Genomic DNA, 26,389 nt, shown 5'->3' with positions numbered 1-26,389 from the left:
AAATAAAATATAAAACTCAGTTGCTCAAGAGACAACAGTAAGAGAAACACTAAACACCTAACAATGAATGAATGAAAAGATTCCTACTTGATAATCCCTTTTATTTAGGAAAGTAGAAAAAGGTCATTTACAATATGGTCCCTTTATATGGCTCATCTATCACATCTTCATACATACATACCCTTCCATGAAGTCTATAGACCTTCCCATAGCTCCCCATTGCATCATGTTCTCTCTTGCCTTCATTACTTTTTTTTTTTAAGATATTTTATTGATTTTTTACAGAGAGGAAGGGAGAGGGATAGAGAGCCAGAAACATCGATGAGAAACACCGATCAGCCGCCTCCTGCACACTCCCCACTGGGTATGTGCCCGCAACCAAGGTACATGCCCTTGACTGGAATCGAACCTGGGACCTTTGAGTCCGCAGGCCGATGCCCTATCCACTGAGCCAAACCAGTTAAGGCTTGCCTTCATACTTTTTTTAAAAAAGATTTTTTATTGATTTTTACAGAGAGAGGAAGGGAGAGGGAGAGGGAGAGAGAAACATGGATGAGAGGGGACACATCCATTGGCTACTTCCTGCACACCCTGACCAGGAATTGAACCAGCAACCTCTTGGTGCATGGGTCGGAGCTCAACCACTGAGCCACAACAGCCTGCCTTACCTTCATAGTTTTGCTCAAGTCTGACCACCCACCACTACCCCCACCAATTTCTAAGGTCTTCCAAGAATGAGCTCAAGTGAAATATCTCTTGACATGCCTTGCACCAAAGGTTAGCTCTCCCTCCCCTGCACACTCTTTAAACTTCCATAACATCCCGTGAATGCCTAGCCCATCACACTGCGCTAAAATGACTGATTTTCTTACTTGCTCTCCCACTAGACTGAGACTTTTTTAAGGGTGATGATCAGTCATCCCTAATCCTAATGCCTATCACCAGGCTAGGTGCAGAAAGAATGCTCAATAAATATCTATCAAGTGAATGAAGCCAGTTACTGGCTCTTATGTTTTGGCCCTTCTGAAGGTGAGGCTGGGGAGGGTGTCTGGACCTCCAGTCTTACAGCAGAGAAGAGAACCCAATCTGAATAGCCCAAGTTCAACCTCTGTTTTAGAATTAAAATTCCTAGTAGCTCACCAGGTCACAATACAGAATATACATATACTCTCCAAGCCCTAGAAATTGATCAGGAGTCTAATCTAGTACAGAGAAGAGGCATCAAAAATTAAAAACCAAGGCAACCTTGACCAACATGAGCTATCCACTACCTCCCTTTTATTCATGCACCTCAAAGCTCTTATTCTCTAATTTAAAGAGAAAAAAATTAGAGAGTTACCAGCCAAAGGAGATACATTTTCAAAAAAGCTAACGAAGGTCAGAATAGGGAAAGTCATCAAAATTAGCACATGTCCAAAGCTTGAAAGAAATCCAAGCTGTCATTAAAATCACCAGGCACTTGGCCTAAAATGATATAAGCCTCAGACCCTTTCCTTTCCCTCCCAAATCAGCTTCCTGCTTCCCTTCCCTCTATACTTCCCCCTCCACATGCCTTTCTCTCTTTCCCTTTCTTTTCTTTCTTTCCTGCCTTTATAAACAGGGATAGAGCTGGTGAGAATCAAGCAAACAAATGACAACTTCAAACTATATGTGGGATTTGTATAAAGTGATATACAATTATTTGTTTTTTCATTCATTCATTCAATGAACCTTATGTTCCTGGCACTGTGCCACACACTGGATATAATTCAACAATGCCCCTGCCCTCATTAAGCTCAAAAGCTACTGAAGGTGACAAATAAATAAAGTGGACAATAATATTCTGCGATGTGTGACTATAAATATAAATTCAAGGTTTGGAGGCATCCAGCTCTGGCTAGGGGCAGAGGGGGGTGAGTAAAGAAAGGGTATCTTGCCCGGTCGGCATGGCTCAGTGGTTGAGCATTGACCCAGGAACCAAGAGGTGGTGGGTTCAATTCCCGGTCAGAGCACATGCCTGGGTTGCAGGCTTAATACCCAGTTGGGGGGGGTGGTGTGCAGGAGGCATCTGATTGATGATGTTTCTCTCTCATCGATGTTTCTCTCTCTCTATTCCTCTCCCTAAAAATCAATAAAAACATATTTAAAGAGAGAGAGAGAGAATGAACGAGAATCTTAAAGGACAAAAAAGGATAGTTAAGAGAAGTTCTAGGTGGAGGGAGCAGAGTGTGCAGAGGCAGTGTTCCAGGAACAGCAAATAGCTTGGTGTGGCTGAAGTGCAGGAAGTCATGAGTGATGAAGCTAATAAGGGAGACAGAAGCAGAGGCACAGAGAGCCTTGTATGCCACACTATAGCACTTGGAGTGTGCAGAAGGCTATTGGGAACTATTTAAGATTGAGGCCAAAGAATGACATGATGGATTTGCATTTAGAAAGCGCTCTGGAAGCAGTGGGGAGAAGTTACTACATGAAGGGGTGAAAGACTGGGGCAATAATCCAAGTGGAAACACTTCTAATTGAATGATAGAATCTACATAATGAGAAAGTTGCAACATCAACGTAAGATGATAGAAAGTGCTCTATATAGAGTTTGAAACTAGGTGGTTACTGAGAAACTTTCTCTCTTGAACAATTAAATTAACCTCTCTAGGCCTCAATTTGTTTTGTTTTGTGTGTTTTTTATAATCCTCACCTGAGGTCATGCTTATTGACTTTTAGAGTGAGGGGGAAGGGAGAAAGGGAAGAAAGAGAAACATTGATGTGAGAGAAAAACATCAATTGGTTGCCTTCCCATATGCATCCAGACCAGGGACTGAACCTGCACCTAATACCTAACACAGAGGCAAACCTGAAATTTTTCATCTGAGAACTGAAGGTAAAAGGTATTTTAGAACAAGATTGAGATAGGAAAATCAGAGAAAGAATGATCAGGGCAAATATGTGGTATTTAAGGCCTTTCACTATCTGACATCGACATACTTCTTTTGCCTCCTTTCTGTCCATACCTTTCCAATACTCTGTACTTCAACCATTGTTCACTACAGAGGCCCTCCTGCATTCTTTCTCATGCTTCTGTGACTTCATTCAAGACATTTTCTGCTTCCTGGAATATCCACTATTTCTGTCCCCCGCTTCTTGAAATTTTATTAATCTTTCCCTGCCCAGTCCAAATGTAATTGCTTCCACAAAGTCATCCTGACCCTGTTCCCCAGAAAGAATTAATCAAGCCCTCCTCCACTTCCAAAACCACCTATTATTCCTCTATTATAGCATCCATCCCATATTACAGTTTTAATGGGGATATGCTGTGAGCTCTTTGAGGGAAGGTACTATCTTTTAATCCTGAGGTGCTAAGCAGCACTTCTGTTACCCATCAATTCTTCATAAAATACTGGATAAGTGGATAGAAAGATGGGGGAGGAGGGTGGTCAGTCTCTAAACAATGGAAAAGTCCTTTCTGACTCATGCTGACTATGAAGGAAAAAAATCAGAGAAAAAGCAAGGAAGGAGAAAGGGAGTGAGAGATAATGAAAAATAAAATGTAACAATTAGGCCTGGCTGGTGTCGCTCAGTGGCTGAACCTCGACCAATGAACCAGGAGGCCATGGGTTCGATTCCCGGTCAGGGCACATGCCCGAGTTGCAGGCTCAATCCCAAGTAGACGGTTACAGGAGGCAGCCAATCAATGATTCTCTCTCATCCTTGATGTTTCTCTCTCTCTCCCTTCCTCTCTCTGAAATCAAATTTTTTTTTTAAATGTGACAATTAGGTCCCTTTAATAGAGACCCACATCAGAAAGGGCAGGAAGTGAAAATGTAAACTATTCAGTCACTTTTTTAATGGGGGCCAATAGCACAGAAAAGTGGAATTTATAACTGACTCTAAAACCTTAGCCTGTACCTTGAAATTCATCTGGTGCCGGGAGCCGGTCCATCCTTGCTGTTTCAAAGGACCTGGCATATATGGCATACTGTTCTTAAAATGTTTGCTCACCTTCTTGGCACTATGTGTTTTAACCAAGGTCTCCTCTCTGAGAAAGGTTGTTTCCCCAGGTAGGGATTTTCCCCTGAAGTTAGGGAGGGAATAAAACCCCTCAACTAAGTGCCAGGCAGGTAATTAATCACTTTAACGACGAACAATCATGCTGAAGCTACATAATCTTTACTCCCTGGAATGGAGATAAGAAACGCCCTAACCTTTGTAATAGAGATTGATAGGATTGAATCAACTGGTATAAATACAGATGTAACAAGACAGAAAGAGACAGAACTTAGAAGACAGAACCAAGAGGCACAGAACCTAGACCAGAACCTACAAAGAACGTTCTCTAGAGACAGAAGAACTTCGCTGGAGAGAACATGGCAAAAGATCCTGGACAGAAACTGGCCTCAGAACCTAGAGACAGAACCTAGTGAGAGAACATGGCAAAAGATCCTGGACTGAACCTGACTACAGAAATTGGCAAGAGAACCTGACTAGAACCTGGTGACTGAACCTGGCTGGAGAACCTAGCGAGGGAACATGGCTACAGAACCTGGCTGGAGAACCTGGAGAACCTGGCTGGAGAACCTAGCAAGAGAACATGGACACAGAACCTGGCTGGAGATCCTAACCAGAACTTGGCTGGAGATCCGGGCTAGAGATCCTGGCTAGGCTGCTGATCAACTGAACGCTGTCTCCGTGTCATTCCTTCTTCGCCGACTCCGTCCACACCTTTGGGGACCCCTAGACCTGCTGGGGTTGGACCCCAGCAATCTGGGAATTATTTGGATAGGGTGTTTTCTATAGAAGTTGCTTAATTACAACTTTAATTTACTTAAGCTAAAGGTTTTCCAATTTTTCTTATGTCATCTTGGTAAGTTATCTTTTGCTACTAGTTTGTCTCTTTTATCTAAATTTTAAAATAAATCAACATAGCAACCATATATTCCTTAAAATGATTAGCAAAATATATTGTTATGAAAACAAAATGGCTAGAAGAATGAAATAATGGCAGAGAAAAGACTCCAAAGGGGGTGGAGGGGTGGGGGGTGGAAAGAGATTAACTAAAGAACTTATATGCATGTATGCATACATAGCCCATGGACACAGACAATAGTGTAGTGAAGGCCAGAAGTGGAGTGGGGGTGGGGGGGGCAGAATCGGGGACATCTGTAATACTGTCAACAATAAAATATAAATTTAAAAAAGAATCCAAGACACAAAGCTTTGAGATTTCACAATATTGCAACATTTTCATGTTCTTTGTGTTCCTAGAATATAAGCTTCTTTAGAACAGGGGATCATGCCCTAGCCGGTTTGGCTCAGTGGATAGAGCGTTGGCCTGCAAACTAAAAGGTCCTGGGTTTGATTCCAGTCAAGGGCACATGCCCGGGTTACGGGCTTGATCCCCAGTGGGGAGCATGCAGAAGGCAGCCAATCAATGATTCTCTCTCATCATTGATGTTTCTCTCTCTCCCCCTCTCCCTTCCTCTCTAAAATCAATAAAAAATACATTTAAAAAAAGAACAGAAGATCATGTGTAGCATAATCATTTGTATATAATGTGTTCTCAAAAGTATTTGTTGATTTCCTATGTCAACTAGAAAATACAAAACTGATAATTCAACAGGTTTTATATAATTGTAATAGTTGATTTTGATTAATACGTGGTTGACCTTAGTGACATTTGCCCTTGTCTTTAAAATAAAGATTTTTTTTAGTTCAGTAAAATATTAGCTTCAGAGGCTACTCTTATTCATTAAATTAAATGTAAAATTTGTTTTACCTGTTAAAATGAAGCAATATACTGAACTTAAAGAAAATCAGCAGATAAAATAAATTTATCAGCTTTGAAATAAAATAAAAATGTAATTATTAAGACTTGTTTCTATGAAAGCATATTAAATGATTTAATAAAAATAAGTCATTTTAATTATTAAAAAACAAGTTACAAAAATAAATAAACAAACAAGTTATGCTAGCTAGTTTTATCCACTCCTTCCCCAAACCTTAATACCATAAAAGCTAACTGGGAATGAAAACTCTGATTTAAATTCTAGTGTCCTTGCCCTATACCACCCACTCCTGCCCTAGTGGATTATGTACTTGGTTAAGTACATTCTGTATGAGGAAGGAGAAACAAAGAGGCAGTTTGATCTTTAAATATCCAGAGCAGATTGTACTAGAATAAATTTTGAAAGCTTTTTTAGAGATTGACAAAAAATACTGTTCTTCTATCTTTACCTGAACACAGCTCCAGAAGAGTACATTACAAATAAGTACAATTAGAAGAATGACAATGGACACTGTCTGAGCAATAGATCAATGAGACAGTACACACACCTTTGACTCTAAACTGGTATAATACTTTTTAACAAACATTAACAGCCTCCAGTTACCATATAATAAGGTTTCCCCAAATATCTATAGGAAGTTAACAATGGTAATACTTCTCTGCCAATCAATTAAATCAGATGCATTTTACCAGCTCCTCTCCTTGCAGAAATCATGTTAATGAAGATGTTAGGGTATTTATGGTTTTAAATGCCAAAATTTTAAAAAACTGGACAAGTTATACAGAAATTCCTGTTGGTATTTTTCAATCTTGGAGGAAATGGAGTTTGACAAAGAATACTTCCCAAGTGTCTAGAAAGAAGCAAAAGAATTAACAAAATGGAGAGGAGAAAATATGAAAACACATTAGGTGAAGGTTTGTTGTTGGCAGGAGAAAAAAACTGTCTGTATTGTGTAAGCAAGAATCTATGGTAAACAAAATTCAATTATAATGAAGCAATTATCATGTCTTATCATATTTGTTAAAACTGGACTCTACCAAGAAGTATCCTTTCAGGATGTCCATCCATCTTAGTTTACATCATTTCAGAGTAATTAACAATATATCCTTTTATTCTTTTTTTGTTGTTGTTAATCCTCACCCAAGGATATTTTTCCATTGAGTTTTAGAGAGAGTGGAAGAGAAAGGGAAAGACAGAGAGAAACACTGATGTGAAAGAAACACATCGATTGGTTGCCTCCTGCATGAGGCCCCGGGGAGGAGTCTGCAACCAAGATATATCCCCTTGACCAGAATAGAACCTGGGACCCTTTGGTCTGCAGGCCAATGCTCTATCCACTGAGCCAAACTGGCTAGGGCCCCTTTTACTCTTAAAAGTGAATTGGTTGGCCCTGGCTGGTGTGGCTCAGTTATTTGGAGCTTTGTCCTGTACACCTAAAGGTTGCAGGTTCAATTCTCCGTCAGGGCACATGCAGGTTGCAGGTTCAATCCCTGGTTGGGGTGTGTATAGGAGGCAGCCGATCAATGTTTCTCTCTCACATCGATGTTTCTCCCCCTCTCTCTCCCTTCTTCTCTCTCTAAAGTCATTTTTTTTTTAAGTGAACTGGTCCACACAATAAATTATACGAACACCTGCCCTGGCCGGTGTTTCTCAGTCGTTAGAGCACCAAAGGGTCGCAGGTTCAATTACTGGACAAGGGCATGTACCTGGGTTGCAGTCTTGATCCCTGGCCCCCATCAGGGCACGTGTGGGAGGCAACCAATCAATGTGTCTCTCTCACATCAACACTTCTTTCTCTCTCTCTCCCCCTCCCCTTCCTTTCACTCTCTAAAAAAATCAATGGAAAAATACTCATGGGTGAGGATTAACAATAACAAAAGTTACATGAAAACTCTATCCTTGAGGAACCAGGAGGCAGAACTGCTACAACAGGTCAATGTTCAAAATCCACGCAAAAGTCTCAATTATGTAACATTGAGTATAGATTTACCTCATTTACCTAGCACCATGAATAGAACAGCAAAATAGCACTGTGATTAAGAACATGGGTATCTCAGTTGGTTAGAGTATCCTCCCAATACAGCAAGGTTGCAGGTTCAATCCCCAGTCAGGCAATATACAATGAATGCATAAATAAGTGGAATAACAGATGTTTCTCTCTTCCACTATCTCTCTAAAATCAATGGGGGGGAGGAGGGGGGAGAGAAGAATTAATGGATGATTAAAAAAGAAAGAATAACATGGCTTCTGGAAACAAATGGCCTGAGTTTGAATCTCAGCCCTGTTATTATATAAACTCTACCTGTGTGACCTCAGGAAATTTTTTGTTGTTTTACTTTTTATTTTTTTTTTAAATATATTTTATTGATTTTTTACAGAGAGGAAGGGAGAGAGATAGAGAGCCAGAAACATCGATGAGAGAGAAACATCGATCAGCTGCCTCCTGCACATCTCCCACTGGGGATGTGCCCGCAAGCCTGGTACATGCCCTTGACCAGAATCAAACCTGGGACCCTTCAGTCTGCAGGCCGACGCTCTATCCACTGAGCCAAACCGGTTTCGGCACTTTTTATTTTGAAATAATTCTAAACTTGGAGAAAAGTTGTAGGAACAGTACAAAAAACTCCTCAATGCTCTTCACCTAGATTCACCAATGAACATTTTGCCACTTTTACTTTCTCTCTTTCTTTACACACACACACAAAATTTTCTTTCTTTTTTAAAATATATTTTTATTGATTTTCAGAGAGGAAGGGAGAGGGAGAGAGAGATAGAAACATCCATAATGAGAATCACTGATTGGCTGCCTCCTGCATGCCCCTGACTGGGGATTGAGCCCGCAACTGAGGCATGTGCCCTTGACCAGAATCGAACCCGGGATCCTTGAGTCCGCAGGCTGACGCTCCATCCACTGAGCCAAACCAGCTAGGGTATACTAGTACACACATAATTTTCTTAGTAATTTTTTAACCATTTGATAATAGGTTGCAGACATGGTGCTGCCACTCTTACTAATTTTTTATCCATTTGATAATAGGTTGCTGACATGGTGCCCATATCTCTAAATACTTCAGGGAGTCAAAGTCGGCTCTTAAGAACAAACTATAGTACAATTATCACCTTAGGTAATTTAACAATGACACATCATCAACTAACAAAAAGTCCGTATCTAAATTCTACCAGCATCCCAATAATGCTCTTCATAGGATTTTTTTTTTTTATCCTCAACCCAGCATCCCAATCCAGAATCGTGGGCAGATTTCTTAATCTCTTTGTATATCAGTTTCTCCATCTGTAAAATGGAGATTAATAACTTCCTATCTCATGGGATATTGGGAGAAATAGAGGAGAAAATATACATAAAGAACGTAGAGCAGCAGCTGGCATTTAATGCAGTTGTTAGCTGCTTTTGGAGAATGACTGATTCCACATAAGATAGAACTGCCAGATCATGGAAATAATTCTTTAGATATTATGCTTTTTTAAGCCATTTTATGAAAAAACACTGTAAAATATATTGTGCATATCCATTACTCCTTAAACAGAATATATTAATCATAATTTAACCTTTTCTTGGTAACTCAGGGTCTTCACATCAACAGTGGAACTATGCTACAAAACTGCGATGCTCTCAGAGGCCCTGCGGTGTGAGGGCTATATGCCTTTGTAGTAAAATGGCTATAAAGTTCTGGACAGACTTCTTAAATCTCCTCCTTCTGCTGTCTTGCTTCTGATCATTAGTATGTATTAGTACACCTAATCTATACGATTCTAATAATGCTTAGGGTCATACAAAGCTTCTAGCTAAAAAAGCACTTTCATATCATCTCTCATTAATTCAATAAGTATCTACTATATCATTTGATTAATTAGCTGATTTGAATCTCACAAGAAATCTATGAGGTAAAAAAAAACATGTATTACCACTCCCAATTTTAACTACCTTATTATAGATGAATAAATTATGACTCAGAGAGGTCAAGTGACTTACTTTGTGCCACAGAGCCAACAGGCAACAGTCAACCCTCACATACCTGGACCCTCTGTTTCTCAATACACAAGTATCACTGAGTGAGGCTCTAAGGTGATGATTGCTTTTGAACTAAAGTGAACAAGCTTTCTGAAAGCTCTTTGCCACTCAAATGCATTTTTAAATTTTATTTATATTATTATATATTTATTTTATTATTTTTAAATCCTCACCTGAGGATATGGTTTTCATTGAGTTTTTAGAGAGAGAAAAGGAAACATTGATGTGAGAGAGAAACATAGATTGGCTGCCTCCTTATGTGTAAATAAGCGCCAACGGGGACTAAACCCTAAACCTGGGTATATGCCCTGATCAGGAATCGAACCTGCAACCCTTGGGTGCATGGGACAGAGTTCCAACCAACTGAGCCACCGTGGCCTGGGCCAGCTTACTTTTAAATGCAAAGAGTTGCATTCTGGTTGGCTGAAACTGCCAGATGTCTCATGCTCAGATGCTCTTCCTCTTCACCTTCTCAAATATTCTTTCTAAAATTCTCTGTACTTTGCAGCAACACTTTATTAATACAAACTCCACACATTTGAAACTTGAGATGAATTCAGACCTGAGCTGAAATTTACCTCTGCACTCTAATAAAGAAGACTGGCTAAGAAAACAGTGTAAATAAGATTGCAGGGGAGAATGTTTAATGAACTGTTTCTAAGTATTTCAGGAGTCTAATTTACATACAATTAATGTTAAATAGCACATCATTCTCAGCTATTCATTAAACCAGGTCCAAGGACCTCTACCTAATAAGATAACCTGGTAACACTATTAGCCTAGTTTCAGCTAATGTATGACTCTCACGTAACAGCTGCACCTAAAGAAAAACAACATACAACAATCTCACTAAGATTTACCTCAATTTGCCCAAATCAATGAGTTCTGATTGTACCTCCAATGATGACCCACAAAACCTACTTCTCGCCCTGGCTAGTTTGGCTCAGTGGATAGAGCATCAGCCTGCAGACTGAAGGGTCCCAGGTTCGATTCCATTCAAGGGTATATGCCCGGGTTGCGGGCTTGATCCCCAATGAGGGGGCGTGCAGAAAGCAGCCAATCAATGATTCTCTCTCATTGTTGATGTTTCTACCTCTCTCTCCCCCCTTCCTCTCTGAAATCAATAAAAATGTATTAAAAAACAAAACAAAATGGCTAGAAGAATGAAATAATGGCAGAGATGTCCTGATGTCCTAGAGTCAAAGCACAAATGCAGTTAACCACCTGTCCTAGAAGCTAGGTAGAGGAAGCAAAACAAAATAGCAATGCCATAGAGCAGTGGTCGGCAAACCGTGGCTCGCGAGCCACATGCGGCTCTTTGGCCCCTTGAGTGTGGCTCTTCCACAAAATACCACGTGCGGGCACAAGTACAGTGCGCTTGAAACTTCGTGGCCTATGCGCAGAAGTCAGTTTTCGGAAAGGAGATAGACCAGTGATGGCGAACCTATGACACGCGAATTCATTTTTTTGGTTGATTTTTCTTTGTTAAGTGGCACTTAATATATAAAATAAATATCAAAAATATGTCTTTGTTTTACTATGGTTGAAAATATCAAAAAATTTCTATATGTGACACGGCACCAGAGTTAAGTTAGGGTTTTTCAAAATGCTGACACACCGAGCTCAAAAAGTTCGCTATCAATGAGATAGATAAAACAAGTATACAAGACGAGTGTGGATGGGAGAGTTGGAAGGGGTCAACCTCAGCAAACGTACGCCAATCAGATTGAGGATGTTTCTAGCAAAGGCCAGCTTAGGAGTACCCTAATTAAGTTAATAACAATGTACCGACCTATATAGTTTAAGTTTAAAAAATTTGGCTTTCAAAAGAAATTTCAATCGTTGTACTATTGATATTTAGCTCTGTTGACTAATGAGTTTGCCGACCATAGAGCAAAGGGCCAGGCTAGGGTTCTAGGCCAGATCATGCTGTTAAATTCATGTGACCTTGGTTAAATCACTCTACTTTTTTTAGCCTCTAGTTTCCTCATTTATCATTCAATGAAGGAGCCTTTCCCTCTCTCTTCCACTCTCTAAAAATCAAGGAAGCCTGGCTGGTGTGGCTCAGTGGTTGAGCATCGACCCATGAACCAAGAGGTTACCACTTCAATTCCTGGTCAAGGCACATGCCCAGGTTGCATGCTTGATCCCCAGTAGGGGACAGCCGGTCTTTGATGTTTCTCTCTCATCGATGTTTCTATTTCTCCCTCTCCCTCTCCCTTCTTCTCTCTCTAAAAGAAATCAATAAAAACATGTATTTTAAAAAAAAAAAATCAATGGAAAAATATCCTTGAGTGACAAGTAACAAAACAAACAAAAAAAATGATTAAAAAAAAATAGGCAGGAGCCTGGACAATGTGGCTCAACTGGTTGGAGCTTCATCCCATACAACAAAAGGTCACGGGTTTAATTCCCAATCAGGGCACATACCCAGGTTGCAGGTTCCATCACAGGTCAGGCTGTGTGCAGGAGGGCAGGCAACCAATGGATGTTTCTTTCTCCCTCCCTCCCTCCTTCCCTTCCTCCCTCCCTCCATGTCTCTCTACCTCTCCCTTCCTCTATAAAAATCAATGGAAACATATCCTCAGGTAAGGATTAGAAGAAAAAAAAAAACTCAGGGTTGGGGCAAGCAGAGACAGAGTATTTTACTGAAGGTGGATAGACAGTGTGAGCAGAAAATATAATGAGATTATTTCTAGGGAACAAAGATGAGTGCAGTATTGCAAAAGTAGTGGGAAGCAAGACTGGAAAGACAAGCTGGGCCAGATCACAGAATCTCAAATATCAGGCTGAGTCTGTACTTTAGTCATTAAATGATAAGAGTCACACAAATGGAATCACAGATTACAGAATATTTAGGAAGATGCTGTACATCTCACTTAAACACAGAACAGAATAGAGCTGGAAAGGAAGATTGGAAGTAGGGACAACAGTCAAGGCAAAAGGTAACAAAGGATCTGAAGTGGAGTACTGGGAGAAAAAGACAGGGAAGGGCCTGAGAGTGTCTTGGCATGAAGAGCGACAGGGTGTTCAGAGAAGTCAACAGTAACTAAGGCCTCACATCTGAATGATCTGGGAAAACAGTGAAGCTAATGTTTGGTATGCTGGCAGTCCTAGATCAGTCCTGACTAAATGAATGAAACATGTGAGTCAGGATAAAGGGTAGCACATCATGGAAGACGGGGGTGGGGTGGGGGGTTGGCGGGGCAGAAGATAAGCTTAACCTTCACAGGAAGCCAAGGCCCTGAAGGAAAATGCTGCCCAAGTGTGCTAAGCACCTTTCTTAGAAAAGCAAAGGCTCCATCATTAAAACCTGTATAAAAGGTATAATATCCATCCATAAAACCTATAAACGCATCTCCCAAGCAAGGAGGAAATAAGCTATACAAATCTCACCACTAGTTCCCAAAAGCAACCAGTCCACAAAAAGCTGGAGATGCAAAAGGGATATCCACGTGGCGTGATCCAGGAAGAATTCTGGGACTATTGTATGTCAACTGCAAAAGAAAAGTTACTTTTAAATTATTTTCTTTATTGTTGTTGTTTTTTTTTAATATATTTTATTGATTTTTTACAGCGAGGAAGGGAGAAAGATAGAGAGTTAGAAACATCGATGAGAGAGGAACATCGATCAGCTGCCTCCTGCACACCTACTGGGGATGTGCCCGCAACCCAGGTATATGCCCCTGACCGGAATCGAACCCGGGACCTTTCAGTCCGCAGGCCGACGCTCTATCCACTGAGCCAAACCGGTTTCGGCAAATTATTTTCTTTAAAAAGAACTCTGGAACTGGGATTGAGAGGTGGAAATACAGATTTGGGAGTTACTACATGGAGGTTATACTTAAAGACATGAAAGAGTAGATGACCTCCCAATACAAAAGCACAAACAGAGAGGCAAGGTCACAGGACAACCTAGAGACTGACAAGGAAGGAAGCATCAAGGAAGGTAGAAGGAAAATCACACCAATGCTTTGTCTTAAAAGCTAAGAAAAGAATTTTCAAAAGGAAGGCATGATCAAGCCTTGTCTTCCTCCTTGACCCACATATCTAATCCATCATCAAAATATATACAAAATACATCCACTTTTCATTTCTTTTTCCATCAATCTAGTTGAACTATCTAGCATTACCTGGAACAATCAATTCCTGCTCCCAGATAACCCACTTTGTTTGCAACAACTGGGTTAATCTTTTAAAAATGGAAATCATATCATATACACCTTCCCTACCCCCCACCGCTGCCTAAAATTTACTTTTTCTTAATCTTCATCTGAGGATATTTAAAAAAATATATTTTTACTGATTTCAGAGAGGAAGGGAGGAGAGATAGAAACATCAATGATGAGAATCACTGATGGACTGCCGCAACCCGGGCATGTGCCCTTGGCCGGAATCAAACCCGGGACCCTTCAATCCGCAGGCCAAGGCTCTATCTACTGAGCCAAACCAGCTAGGGCCTGAGAATATTTTTTCCATTGATTTTTAGAGAGAGTGGAAGGGGGTGGGGGGGATTGGTTGCCACCTGCAAGTGTCCCGACCCAGGTATGTGCCCTTGACTGGGAATTGAATTCTCAACCGTTCAGTTCATGGGCCGATACTCTAACCACTGAGCAACACCGCCCAGGGCTTAAAACTCCTTACATGACTGGATATTTAAAGATACTGGGATGTGACAATGCTGATATAATTATGCTCCAATGGGGAAATACTTGTATTTGAGAGATATATAATGAAATATTTACTAATAAAAATTAGCTTGGTCCTGTCGGGTTTTGCTCAGTGGATAGAGCATCGGCCTTCAGACTGAAGGGTCCCAGGTTTGATTCTGGTCAAGGGCACATACCTCAGTTGCAGGCTCCTCCCCAGCCCAGGCCCTGGCTCAGATGCATGCAGGAGGCAACCAATCAAACACAACGATATTTCTCTCTGTCTTTCTCCCTCTCTTCCACTCTCTCTAAAAATCAATGGAAAAATACCCTTGGGGAGGATTTAAAAAATAAAATAAAAATTAAAACGTATTCTAAAATTTATATGAGGAAAACTAGAATAAAAAAAAGAAAGAAATTGGTTTGATTCCTGGTAGGGGATGTGTAGGAGGCAGTTGATCAGTGTTGCGCTCTCTTTACCTCTCCCTTCCCCTTTCTCTAAAATTAATAAGAGGGCAGGCTGGAGGGGGTCAAAGAGGGGGGAAAGGGGACATATGTAATACTTTCAACAATAAAGATTTAAAAAATAATAAAAGAAATAAAAATATTTTTTAATGTTAAAAAAGAAGAACAGGTAAAAAAACCATTTAAATAAACATTCTCCAAAGAAGATACACAAATAGCCAACAAACACATGAAATGATGTTCAACATCATTAATCATTAGAGAAATACAAGTCAAGACATAAGTTATCACTTTGAACCCACCAGGATGACTATAATTAAAAAAACAATAAAAAGTATTGGTGAGAATGTGGAAAAATTGGCTCATACACTGCTGGTAGAAATGTAAAATGGTGCAGCCACTTTGGAAATTTATAAGACATCAGTAACACATATGCATACCTGAAGTGAGAGGATACATGATATAATAAAAATTAGATAGAATTTTTTTAAACCCTCTTCCAAAGGCTACTGAAAGAGCAAATAAATATGACTTAAGAAGACTAATTCCACCCCCCCCCCCGCGAATTAATTTAGAAACAGAAATAAGAGTCTGATATAGTTCCTTCTCTAGATGAAGATGCATAAACAAAGGGATCACCCAGGGGTTGACATTGAATAAAACACTTTTAGAAATTAGCTAGGAAAAAAACTAGTGGAATTTTCTCAATCTGCAGATAACTCTACAGCAATAGCTAGAAGTATGATGGTACAAAGTTGCATGTTGAGAAATGTGGAAAATAGCTTCCATGTAGACAAAAACAAGGTAATGCAAATGGAAAAATAGTCCAAAATATAATTATTAGGTGATGAGCTCTAAAGAAAAGCGTTTCTGAGTCCCTGGACTTACCCTGAATACAGCTACTAAAAGGCAACAAAATGCTAGCTGTTGTTATGAAAGCTTTGGAAACACAGAGCACATTATCCTGCCCTTCTACAAACCAAAGTGTATCTGTACCTAGAATAGAATGTGCAGTTGTAGTCATCATAGCACAAAAAAGGGTAAAATAAAGAAGATCTAGAAAGGTATCCAAAAAGACCAAAGGACAGAGGAGCTTCTGCATGCATAGGGATTTTTTAAAAATAGAGATATAGATATATAAAGGACACTTGAATATGAAACAGAGGGTATGAAATAGTAAAAAGAGACTGCAACAAATCTTAGAACTTATAAACCAGAACTCTAAAGAAACAATAAAGTCTATTTTTAAAAAATATTAAGCCTAGGTTTTAGAATCAGAAATGTCAAAGAGAGAGAGAGACAGAGACAGAGAGACAAAGGAAGGAGTTTGATTGGTTTTGAATTCTAGCCCCAGTACTCTAATTGTGTGACCACGGGCACATTCCTGAATTTCTTTGAGCCTCACTTTTCTCATCTGTAAATAACAACTAATTTAAAGGTTTGGTGTAGGAAGAGGCAAGGCACCTGGCACATAGTATATACTTACTTCTCAGCAGCTATTGCTTTTATTAGGACCAATAAAAAAATAATAGTTTACTCACCCTGGCCGGTGGCTCAGTGGTTAGTATCAGCCTGTGCACCAAAGGGTCTTGGGTTCAACTCCTGATCAAGGGCATGTACCTGAGTTGTGGTTTTGCTCCCACCTCCCGCTGGGGCACCTGCAAGAGGCAACTAGGCACTAGGCGATATGTGTCTCTCACAACAATGTTTCTCTCTCTCTCACTCCCCGCCCACTCCCTCCCTCACACTCTCTCTGAAAAGCAATGGAAAAAATATCCTCAAGTGAGGATTAATATTGTCAGGTAAAGATTAACAAAACAAAAAACGTAATAGTTTACTACCCAATTCAGTAAATAAAGTGCTAAAATTCATTACTCAGATGGGAAGTACAGAATATAAAAAATAATAATTCAGCCCTGGCCAGGTAGCTCAGTTGGTTAGAGCATTGTCCCAATATGCCAAGGTTGTGGGTTCAATCTCCAGCCAGGGCACATACAAGAAGCAACCAGTGGCCCGGCGAGTGTGACTCAGTGGTTGAGCATAAACCTACGAGCCAAGAGGTGCCCGGTCAGGGTACATGCCCAGGTTGAGGGCTTGATCCCCGTTCCCCAAGGCAGGGGGTGAGGGGGGTGAGGGGAGCAGCTTGCAGGACATCTGACCAGGAATCAAACCAGTGACCCCTTGGTTCCTGGGTCAACACTCTACCACTGAGCGACATGGGCCGGCAGAGAAGCCAACATCTGAACCCAAATGGAAGGACTCCAGAATCGACACTCATAACCACAGAACTATATCGCCTCCTACTCTACAAGAAATGTTGGGTGTTGGATATATGAAAATGAGGTTAGTGATGAAGGAGTGTACGGTTGAGTATTCAAAAATGTTGCCTGACAAGGCCAACCCAGCCAAGGTCCTACCAGCTACTTAGATTTAGGGTGGCCACAAGCATGAACATTGAAATAACAAGAACTGATTAATGAGGATATGACAAGCCTAATATAAGAAGGGAAGCCTAAAAATCCCTAAACTATGGTCTCAGCTGTGGTAAACGAAGTGCAGAGAAAGAGGAAAACATATCAAAATGCTAACTGCTGGGATTATGGGTGATTCTTATTCTCTGCTTCTTATTTTTTCATATGGCTTTTTCTTCTTTTTTTTTTTTTTTTACAAAGAACACTCATTTTCATAATTGGAAAAGGGCAGAAATAAATCATTCATTCTTTATTCACTTCTGGTCGTGTCATTTGTTGCAATGAGCGTGTATTACTTTTGTAATTTCAAAGAGATTTTATAAACAAATAAATCTAGGATATTAAGGAAAGGAAATAAATTACACGTGAATATCAAAGCAAAAATAAAAATGGATGTGATGTAAGAATAAGCAAATTAGAAGCTACTGTTTGTTGGAAAGAACTCTCGATATGTATCAAAAGACTTGGGTTCATACTGATATACACATCAAAGTGGAGGAATCTCAAAAACTTTATATTGAACAGAAGAATTCAGACAAAAAAGGAGTGCATACTGTGAGTTAATAACGGGCAAAACCAATATGTGACAGAAACTAGAACACTGGCTGATGCCTAAAAGACAATGGGGACTGGAAGGATATGAGGAAACTTTGAAGGGGTATGGAAATGTTCTCTTGTTTGGGGTGTTGGCTACATGTGTTTACATTTGTCAAAACTCATCTAATTAATATATTCATTTCACTTTATGTAAATTTTACCTTTAAAAGATCTCATTTAAAAAAAGACAGGAGCCTGGCTGGTGTGGTTCAGTGGTTGAGTGTCAAACTATGAGCTAGGAGGTCACGGTTGGATTCCTAGTCAGGGCACATGCTTGAGTTGCTGGCTTGAGGCCGCTGATGGATGATTCTCTCTCATCATTGATGTTTCTATCTCTCAGTCTCTCTCTCTCTCTCAAATCAATAAAAACATCTTTAAAAAAAAAAAAAAAAAAGATTTACTTGCCCTGGCCTGTTTGGTTCAGTGGTTAGAATGTCTGTCCTCAGACCAAAGGATTGCAGGTTCAATTCCCAGTCAAAGGCACATACCTCGGTTGCCAGCTCAATCCCTACCCCGCCCCCTCCCATTGGGGCACCTGCAAAAGGCAAAAAATTGATGTGTCTCGCTCACATCGATGTTTTTCTCTCTCTCCGCCTCCTCTCCCTCCTTTCCACTCTCTCTAAAAAACTCAATGGAAAAAATATCCTCAGGTGAAGATGAAAAAAAAAAGACAAGGTTCAATCTCAAATCCATTATTAATTGAGTGACTCTAAGGAAGTTACTTAACCTTTCTGAGCCTGTTTATCTATAAAATGTAGCTACTAATATAACAGAATTTATCTCAAGTGCTGAGGACTGACTGTAATAGCACAGATCAAAGTGGGAGCACTGTGCTTTGCAAATTGTCACTCAATGAATGTTGAAGGAGCTTTAAAAATAAAGAAGGGGAAAAAAATAAAAATAAAGAGGGGGCTAGGTTGGTCTTATACTTCTCATAATTCCACAGATGCCTTTGCTATTCCTGCTAAATACTATTCCTTAAAGACTATCCGTATTCTTACAAAGGGAAATTTACTTTCCGTTCTCAATTGTGAATAGAGGGGAACCTTAATGGGCATGACATAAGAGTTTCTCTTACACAGTTAAACAATTTCTCAAGATACAACTTGAGAGAAAGTTTATAGACTGAGTACTTGCTAGAGCAATGGCATTATCCGGGGAGAAAAGGGTCTCAATTCTAAAAGCTTGAGAGTAAAAGAATTGCTCTTGTTACTTTACTATGTCAGTTACAAAGTTTAAATGCTGCCATCATGTATATGTGTGTAAGTATGTATGTGTGCATATAACACACATATTCACTCAAATTGGAACTAGGATGAACCATTGCTTCTTCCCAAAATGTCTTCTACACTCTAAAACTAAGAAACTTAATTCTATTCAAATGGAATTATTCTTATAACTAAGAGAGTATGTCTCAGACTTTTCAACATTTTGCCAAAAAAGAAAAACAGCTTGAAAAATAATATCACAGGCAATCAATTTCTTTATTAGTGTGAGGAAATCATGACGAAGATCAACATTTTCTGAGAGACGTCTATATCTGAACATCATTTCCTCTGCAAGCATTCAACAATTCTTGTTTCTAATTCAATTGTTTGGTTTCTGAATTAAAGAGTGTTTCATATACATAAATGGTAACTATTCTGAGATACCATTCATAACTATATATTTGAATTCTCTAGAGAACCATTCATAACTTCTAAGGGAACAGGAAAAAAAACATTCATTCAACTTCACGTTAATGGTTACTAAGACATGAATGATTATAACGCTATTTGTGGAGAGTTTGCCAAAGAAGAATGAAATCCCCAAATGTTACTACTAACTTGTCATCATTTTATGAATGCCCAAAGGGACCAAGGATTGCAGCCTTGACCAATCTACCTATCACAAAAAACAATGAGCTTAGAAAAACATGCCTGTTAGGTAAACGTGTTTTGTTTTGTTTTTTAACTATGTTTTTATGGATTTTTTTTTAAGAGGGAGAGAGAGAAAGAGAAACATTAGAGAAACATCGATCGGTTTCCTCCTGTGGGTTCCTGGCCCACAACCTGGATATGTGCCCTGACAGGGAATTGAACCCGGGACCTTTCAGTGCATGGGACAACACTCAACCAACTAGCCACACCAGCCAGGGCCTAAAGATGTTTTTTAGAGTTATAGAGTATCTATGCAGGGCCATCAAAAGATACATTTTAGCCATTAAACTCAAAAATTAGCAAAGAATCCTGGTAAGTGCTGGCAACTTCTCTATAAAACCAATGCTGACTATTCTTTAGGTGTTCAACTTTTCAGCTACGAACTTTTCTGAAAGAGTCTTTTATACAAGGTAGTAATATCCTAGTAGTTCTTTACTCCATCTAATCAGTGCTAGAGACTGATTTTACATAGATCTGTTTGCATAAATAATTCCGCTATCTGCACTGCTCTAATATATTTAAATCAAATCAAATAAAATTTGAACAGAATAAAAATAATGGGGCTATTTTAAGGTTGTCACCTCCTGATTTCCCTCATTTTTCTTTCTTATCCAAAAGTCAGAGACAAGAGACTATATAACTAGAAAGAAGGAATATGAGTGTACACCTAAGGACATTTATACTCACTTCTCTCTGTAACTATGTACTACCCCTACCCTTGACTTAGTTCTACAGGGGGGCAATTTTGCCCTTCAGGGAACGTTTGACAATATCTGGAGACATTTTTGGTTGTCACAAGTTGTAGGCAGAGACCAGGAATGCTGCTGAACATGCTACAATGCCCTCCACAATTACAGAAGCCCTCACAATTATAGAATTACCAGCCCAAAATGTCAATAATGCCAAGGTTGAGAAACTCTACCCCAGTATTCAAGAAAGACCTAACTCTCAGAATAATAAATATATTTGCTGATCTGTACTAAAAAAGACCATGAATTGGAAGAAAGAGAAGCCTATTAAAATGAAGAAAACAGAGGCCATAATTAGCATCTATTACATCTTTCATTGCATGTTGAACACCAATCATACAAAAATAAACCAATACAGTCTGGTCCTTAAGGAAAGAGTTTTATAATTTGTCTGATATCAGATCTGATAATCTGATAAATGCTTTAAGGAAGGAAAAAACATACAAGGGAGTCACTCAACTTTTCCTGAAAATGCTTCATGGAATAGATGGCATCTGAGCTCAGTTCTGAAGGATGAGTAGGCGGCATCTTATTTCACAACTCATATGCCTCTTTCCAGAGAGCCATTCATTTCTTCAGTCAACAAAAAGCTATAGAATACCAATTATGTTCCATGCACTGTATTATGTGTTGGAGACCCAGTCAAATTACAACTTTCCATATTTCTTCCCCTGGCATCACTGGTGTCTAGCAGTCCACCTCGCTCACCCAAAACCCCAACAATTCTTGTACTTCTACCTATTCCTCATTTAGCAATTGTCACCCAAATAGATCTTAGTCAGTAAGGCCACCACTGGAGAAGTAAACAAAACTTTGAAGAGCCTGTTGACACAGAGAGTAATCATGCCTAGGTCATAAAATCAGGGTGGTAATACTGGCAGAGTAGCTAGCAAAGAACTGACTATGGGTCCAGATCTGCCAACTGATCGATGTGTGTTGGTATCTTGGAAAGCTATTTTACTTTATAAAAAAATCTGGGGCCTCTTTCACACTACCCAATTCACGCCAGTGAATTAATCAATACGTATATACTGAGCACCTATAATGTGCTTGTCAGTGGTCCTCAATCCTGGTTGTGCATTGACATCGAAGCTCCCAGGCCAGATATGAATATCTTTAAATGGTAAATTCTGACGCAAGATAAGTTTGGTTCCCTAGCCTTTAGGCATTACAGAGTACAAAAGAAGTATAAGACAGAGTTCCTATCTTGAGGAATAATCATAACAGTCTTGGTATAGAATGTTAGTCCACTAATTTGTAATCCTTTTACAATATTATCTGTGCTTATGAAATAGAAGAAACTGGGGTAATGTGGATAAGAATTGCTCCTATTCCCTGGTCCAATTGTACACCAACTCCACCTGCAACTTCTGCTATACGTGTCTATGCTCCTTCTATCTTCTATTGTTCTCGGGAACTGTGGAGACCCCCAAATAGAAGGAAATGGGGTATCCTGAAGTTCAGAATCTCTCAAATTCATGCTGTCATGGAACTTCTTTTAGAAAGAAATAATTCTTTAACTTCCAACAATCCCAGTCACCACAGTCTATAGTTAGCATGTTCAAGAAAAGTAAAGAGTAAACTGAGTTTTTGCAAATATGCTCTTAGAGGTCCTTGGCCATTTAAAGAAATCACCCAAATTCATAAGACTAGTCAACTCACATTTCTCATATAGCATAGACTTAAAATAAAAATACTCTAAATTAAACATATTTTAGAAAACTCTTTTCCAAGATGGGCAAATTATGGAGGCTTCATAAATTAAAAATAATTTTTTCTTTCTTTTCAATCCTCACACAAGGTTGTGTTTTATTAATTTTTTTTGAGAGAGAGAGGAAGGGAGAGAGAAATATTGATGTGAGAGAAACATTGATGGGCTGCCTCCCATATGCATTCCAACCAGGGATTGAACCCACAACCTAGGTATGTGCCCAGACCTGGAATCGGACCTGCAACCTTTCTGGTGTACAGGACAATGCTCCAACCAACTGAGCCACCCAGCTAGGACAAAAATAAAAATTTTTGACATAAATACCATCCAGCAGTGATAACTTATACTAAATACCACCCTGAAGGGAACATCAGCTTTAAATTCTGCAAACGTGAATCTACATATCCTCACCTAACTATTTCTCTGAATTGTATGAAAAGGTGCAGTTCTCTTAATTGCTATACAAAGAGGAGTGTAAGACACTATAAATTACTTTTTTAAAGAGAGGGGTAGCCCTGCCCAATGTGTTGGGCATAGTCCTAGGCAATGAAAGGTCGATAGTTCTATTCTTAGTCAAGGCACATGCCCAGGTTTTGGGGTTTGATCCCCATAAAAGGCACCTGCGGGAGAGGCAACCGATCAACATTTCTCTCTCACATTGATGTTTCTCTCTCTCCCTAAATCAATAAAAACATTAAAAAGGAAGTGGGGCCCTGGCTGGTTTGGCTCAGTGGATAGAGCATCGGCCTGTGGACTGAAGGGTCCCAGGTTCGATTCCAGTCAAGGGCACATACCTGGGTTGTGGGCTCAGTCCCCAGTAGTGGGCATGCAGGAGGCAGCCAATCGATGATTCTCTCTCATTATTGATGTCTCTCTCTCTCCCTCTCCCTGCCTCTCTAAAGCCAATAAAAATATATTAAATAAATAAAAAGGGGGTGGAGGTAATAGGGTATCAGTCAAACATCTAAAACACTGACCACTGAGTGTATTAAAAGGTAAATGTTGGCCCTGGCTGGCATGGCTCAGTGGTTACAGCACTGGCCCACGCACTGAAGGGTCTCGGGTTCAATTCCCTGTTAAGGGTATGTACCTGAGTTGCAGGTTTCATCTCTGGCCTGGGTTGGGGTCTGTTTGGGAGGCAACCAATCAAAGTGTCCCTCTCACATCGATGTTTTTTTCTGTCTCTTCCCCTCTTTCCCTTCTTTATACCCTCTCTGAAAAGCAATGAGAAAAATATCCTAGGGTAAGGATTAACAAAAATAAATAAGGATTAATAAAAATGAATACATTTTAAAGAAATGATTAGGGATCATCAGAAACAGATCCTCAAAAAAAAAAAAAGGCAATTTTTAGTACTTAAGGAAAAATGCACATTGGCACATATTAGAATAAGATTATTATATGAAACAAACAAAAATGTATCTTCGCCCTGACCGGTTTGGCTCAGTGGATGGAGCGTCGGCCTGCGGACTCAAGGGTCCCAGGTTCGATTCCGGTCAAGGGCATGTGCCTTGGTTGCGGGCACATCCCCAGTGGGGAGTGTGCAGGAGGCAGCTGATCGATGTTTCTCTCTCATCGATGTTTCTAGCTCTCTATCCCTCTCCCTTTCTCTCTGTGGAAAATCAATAAAATATACTTTAAAAAAAATGTATCTTCTATGTAACACTGTTCTTAGAACCCATTACTTTGACATTAGCTTGGTTTACAATGTTTTTTCTTGTAACTGTTCTTGTCATCATATAAGTTTTACCCATAAAGGTTCACTATCCCTTAACTTCAATTCCAAAATCCAAAAGGCTACAAAAAACAAGTTTTTCATTATTCATTTGGCAGCAAAACCTGATGTGAATTGACATGAGGCTATTTATAGTATTTATTTATCCCACTTGGCTCGAATAGTCTGACATTTTACTACAGAAACAGTAATGTGTGTGATTACAAGGTGCTGCCCCATACCTCTCTGAATGTTACATAACCACAGTACGTGTACTATATTCCATTTCTAAAATCCAAAAACTTCTGAATTCAGAAACACTTGCAGCCCCAAGAACTTTTTTTTTTTTAGCCACAAGGTACTTTGGACTGGTATACTAATTAAAATTAAATATTATACGGAAAATATAACCAATACTAGAATAAAGGTAGATGTTCACATGCAATAAATTCAGTGTCTTATAAGTAATTCACAGTACACAATCCTTTAAAATAAAGCACTAAAAAGATTTTTAACAAATGTCAAAACCCTAAAATACCATTATGTGTTTTTTAAGTGATGGTGACATTTGCATCATCCAATACCTAGATCAACTCCTCTAAGGTTAAAACGCACTAATTTAAATCATAGTTAAAAGAGAACCAAAGACTGCAATTGGTTAATTATGTTGAGAAAAAGAATCATCTACTGATAAGTAACATACCGTACCCAGTAAAATGTTCTGATTTTTAAAAAATTTTATCTCAGAGTTTAAGATCTAAAATGATCTTATTCCAGATTATAATTTCTAAACATTGAACAAATGACAATTGATTTCTTTTTGTAAAAGCAGAGTCGGACAGGGACAGCTCTTGCATATATTTGAACTGGGGGGGAAAAAAGTTTCACAGTCCTTTCCTTCCTTCCTCCTGCAGTTGCTGCCTTCTGGTTTTAGAATTTCAAACAAAGAAATACATATTGGCTCCACTGCTAAGAAACGCCCTCTTTCTCTGCAACTTCCTCTTCCAATTTTCTTCCCTACTATGGACATCCGAGAACAATACACATTGACAATCCTACCATTTTGATGAACCGAAAGCTCTGAGGTTTGGAAAAATTAAGGGCTGCAATTTATAGTACCCAGCCACCTCCCAATCTAGGCCCACAATCTTTAATCAGCTAGGACTCTGATAACAGGGACCACAAAGAAACATGCTTAATCGGAGGAAGGCTGCTGAACTTTTTACTCAAAGAATCCAAAGACATTTGAACTAACAAATGGGAAATTTCTTCCGTCCCAAGAAAACCTGGCCTTCATAGGGAGGAGGGAAAATCACCAGGCTGGCAGCACTCTGAAACCAGTGTGAAGCCGACCCACCATAGATAGTGGGTGAACTTGCTTCTACAAGCCAGCCAGCCAGCCAGGATGCAAACCGAGCTCTCCCGAGTTCTAACACACTTCAAAGTGACGCTGACAACTTAGAAAAACGGTCTTTTCCAACTACTCACAGACTCAACAAAGGGGACTTCAAGACCCAGCTCATCTTCGTGCCAGAAGTGTCTGGGACCAGACCCCTCACCCCATTTGTGGCAAAGCAAGCTTCTTGGACGCGGACAGAGACCTCCCCACTGCCCAGGGAGCCTCAAAGGAAACACCTTATCCTTGGTAATCTCTGCACCTTACTGGGCGATCTTGAGCAAGTTACTTAACTCCTTCACTTAGTTTTCTGTATGTGCAAATTCTCAAGGGTAGCTGTAAAAAAATGAAAGAATAGATGCCTAAAGGTCTGACACACAGTCGGGAGCGCCATGCATGTTCTCGCCTCCTCCTCCTCCTCCTCTTCCTGAATTCTTTGGGGCATAAATTTCAATCGCAGCCCCAAGAGGCGCCAAGGGTTCCTTCCTCTTCTGATTTTATGGAGAACTATGTATTACGTCCCATCTCAGAGGCTCCAGGATCCTGGAGGAACCAGACATCACTCCATCACACTCTGGGGGCCGTCCAAGGTCTTCGTGGAAAAGCCCCTTTGGCCACTATCCCTTACTCTGCAGCACCGCCCTGCACACATAGCTATACACACACACACATACACACACACACACATACACACACATACACACACATGCACAGTCCAACCGCCATTCGGCAACTTAGCAGGCCAGGCGTTTCAAAAAGCACCTCAATTCCTTCATGGCCCATAGATGGAAACTGAGGCTCCGCCTGAGGAAGAACTTGCCCAAGATCTCAGACAGGATCTGGGATCCATCTCATGTACATAGGAGACTGCAACGTCTCCGCTTCAAAAATCGGGAACTGAGGCCCAGGGGGGGAAGGGACTCGCCCAAGGT

The 26,389-nt window shown here is 39.9% G+C and overlaps 1 protein-coding gene across 3 annotated transcripts in view; it reads right to left on the bottom strand.

Moving 5' to 3' along the window:
- WASF2 (WASP family member 2) overlaps positions 1-26,389 on the bottom strand; it is a 65,452-nt gene that overhangs the window by 38,615 nt on the left and 448 nt on the right. The window contains exon 2 of one of the 3 annotated variants that reach the window (XM_059690622.1): positions 16,442-16,558. The exons of the other annotated variants lie outside the window; for them this stretch is intronic. The gene's annotated coding sequence lies outside the window, so the exon portion shown is untranslated. The remainder of the gene's footprint in view (positions 1-16,441; positions 16,559-26,389) is intronic. 3 annotated transcript variants of the gene reach the window in all.

Source organism: Myotis daubentonii, chromosome 3 (genome assembly GCF_963259705.1).
Source record: "Myotis daubentonii chromosome 3, mMyoDau2.1, whole genome shotgun sequence".
Classification (NCBI taxonomy): domain Eukaryota; kingdom Metazoa; phylum Chordata; class Mammalia; order Chiroptera; family Vespertilionidae; genus Myotis; species Myotis daubentonii.
This window is presented reverse-complemented; position numbering and strand designations above follow the sequence as displayed.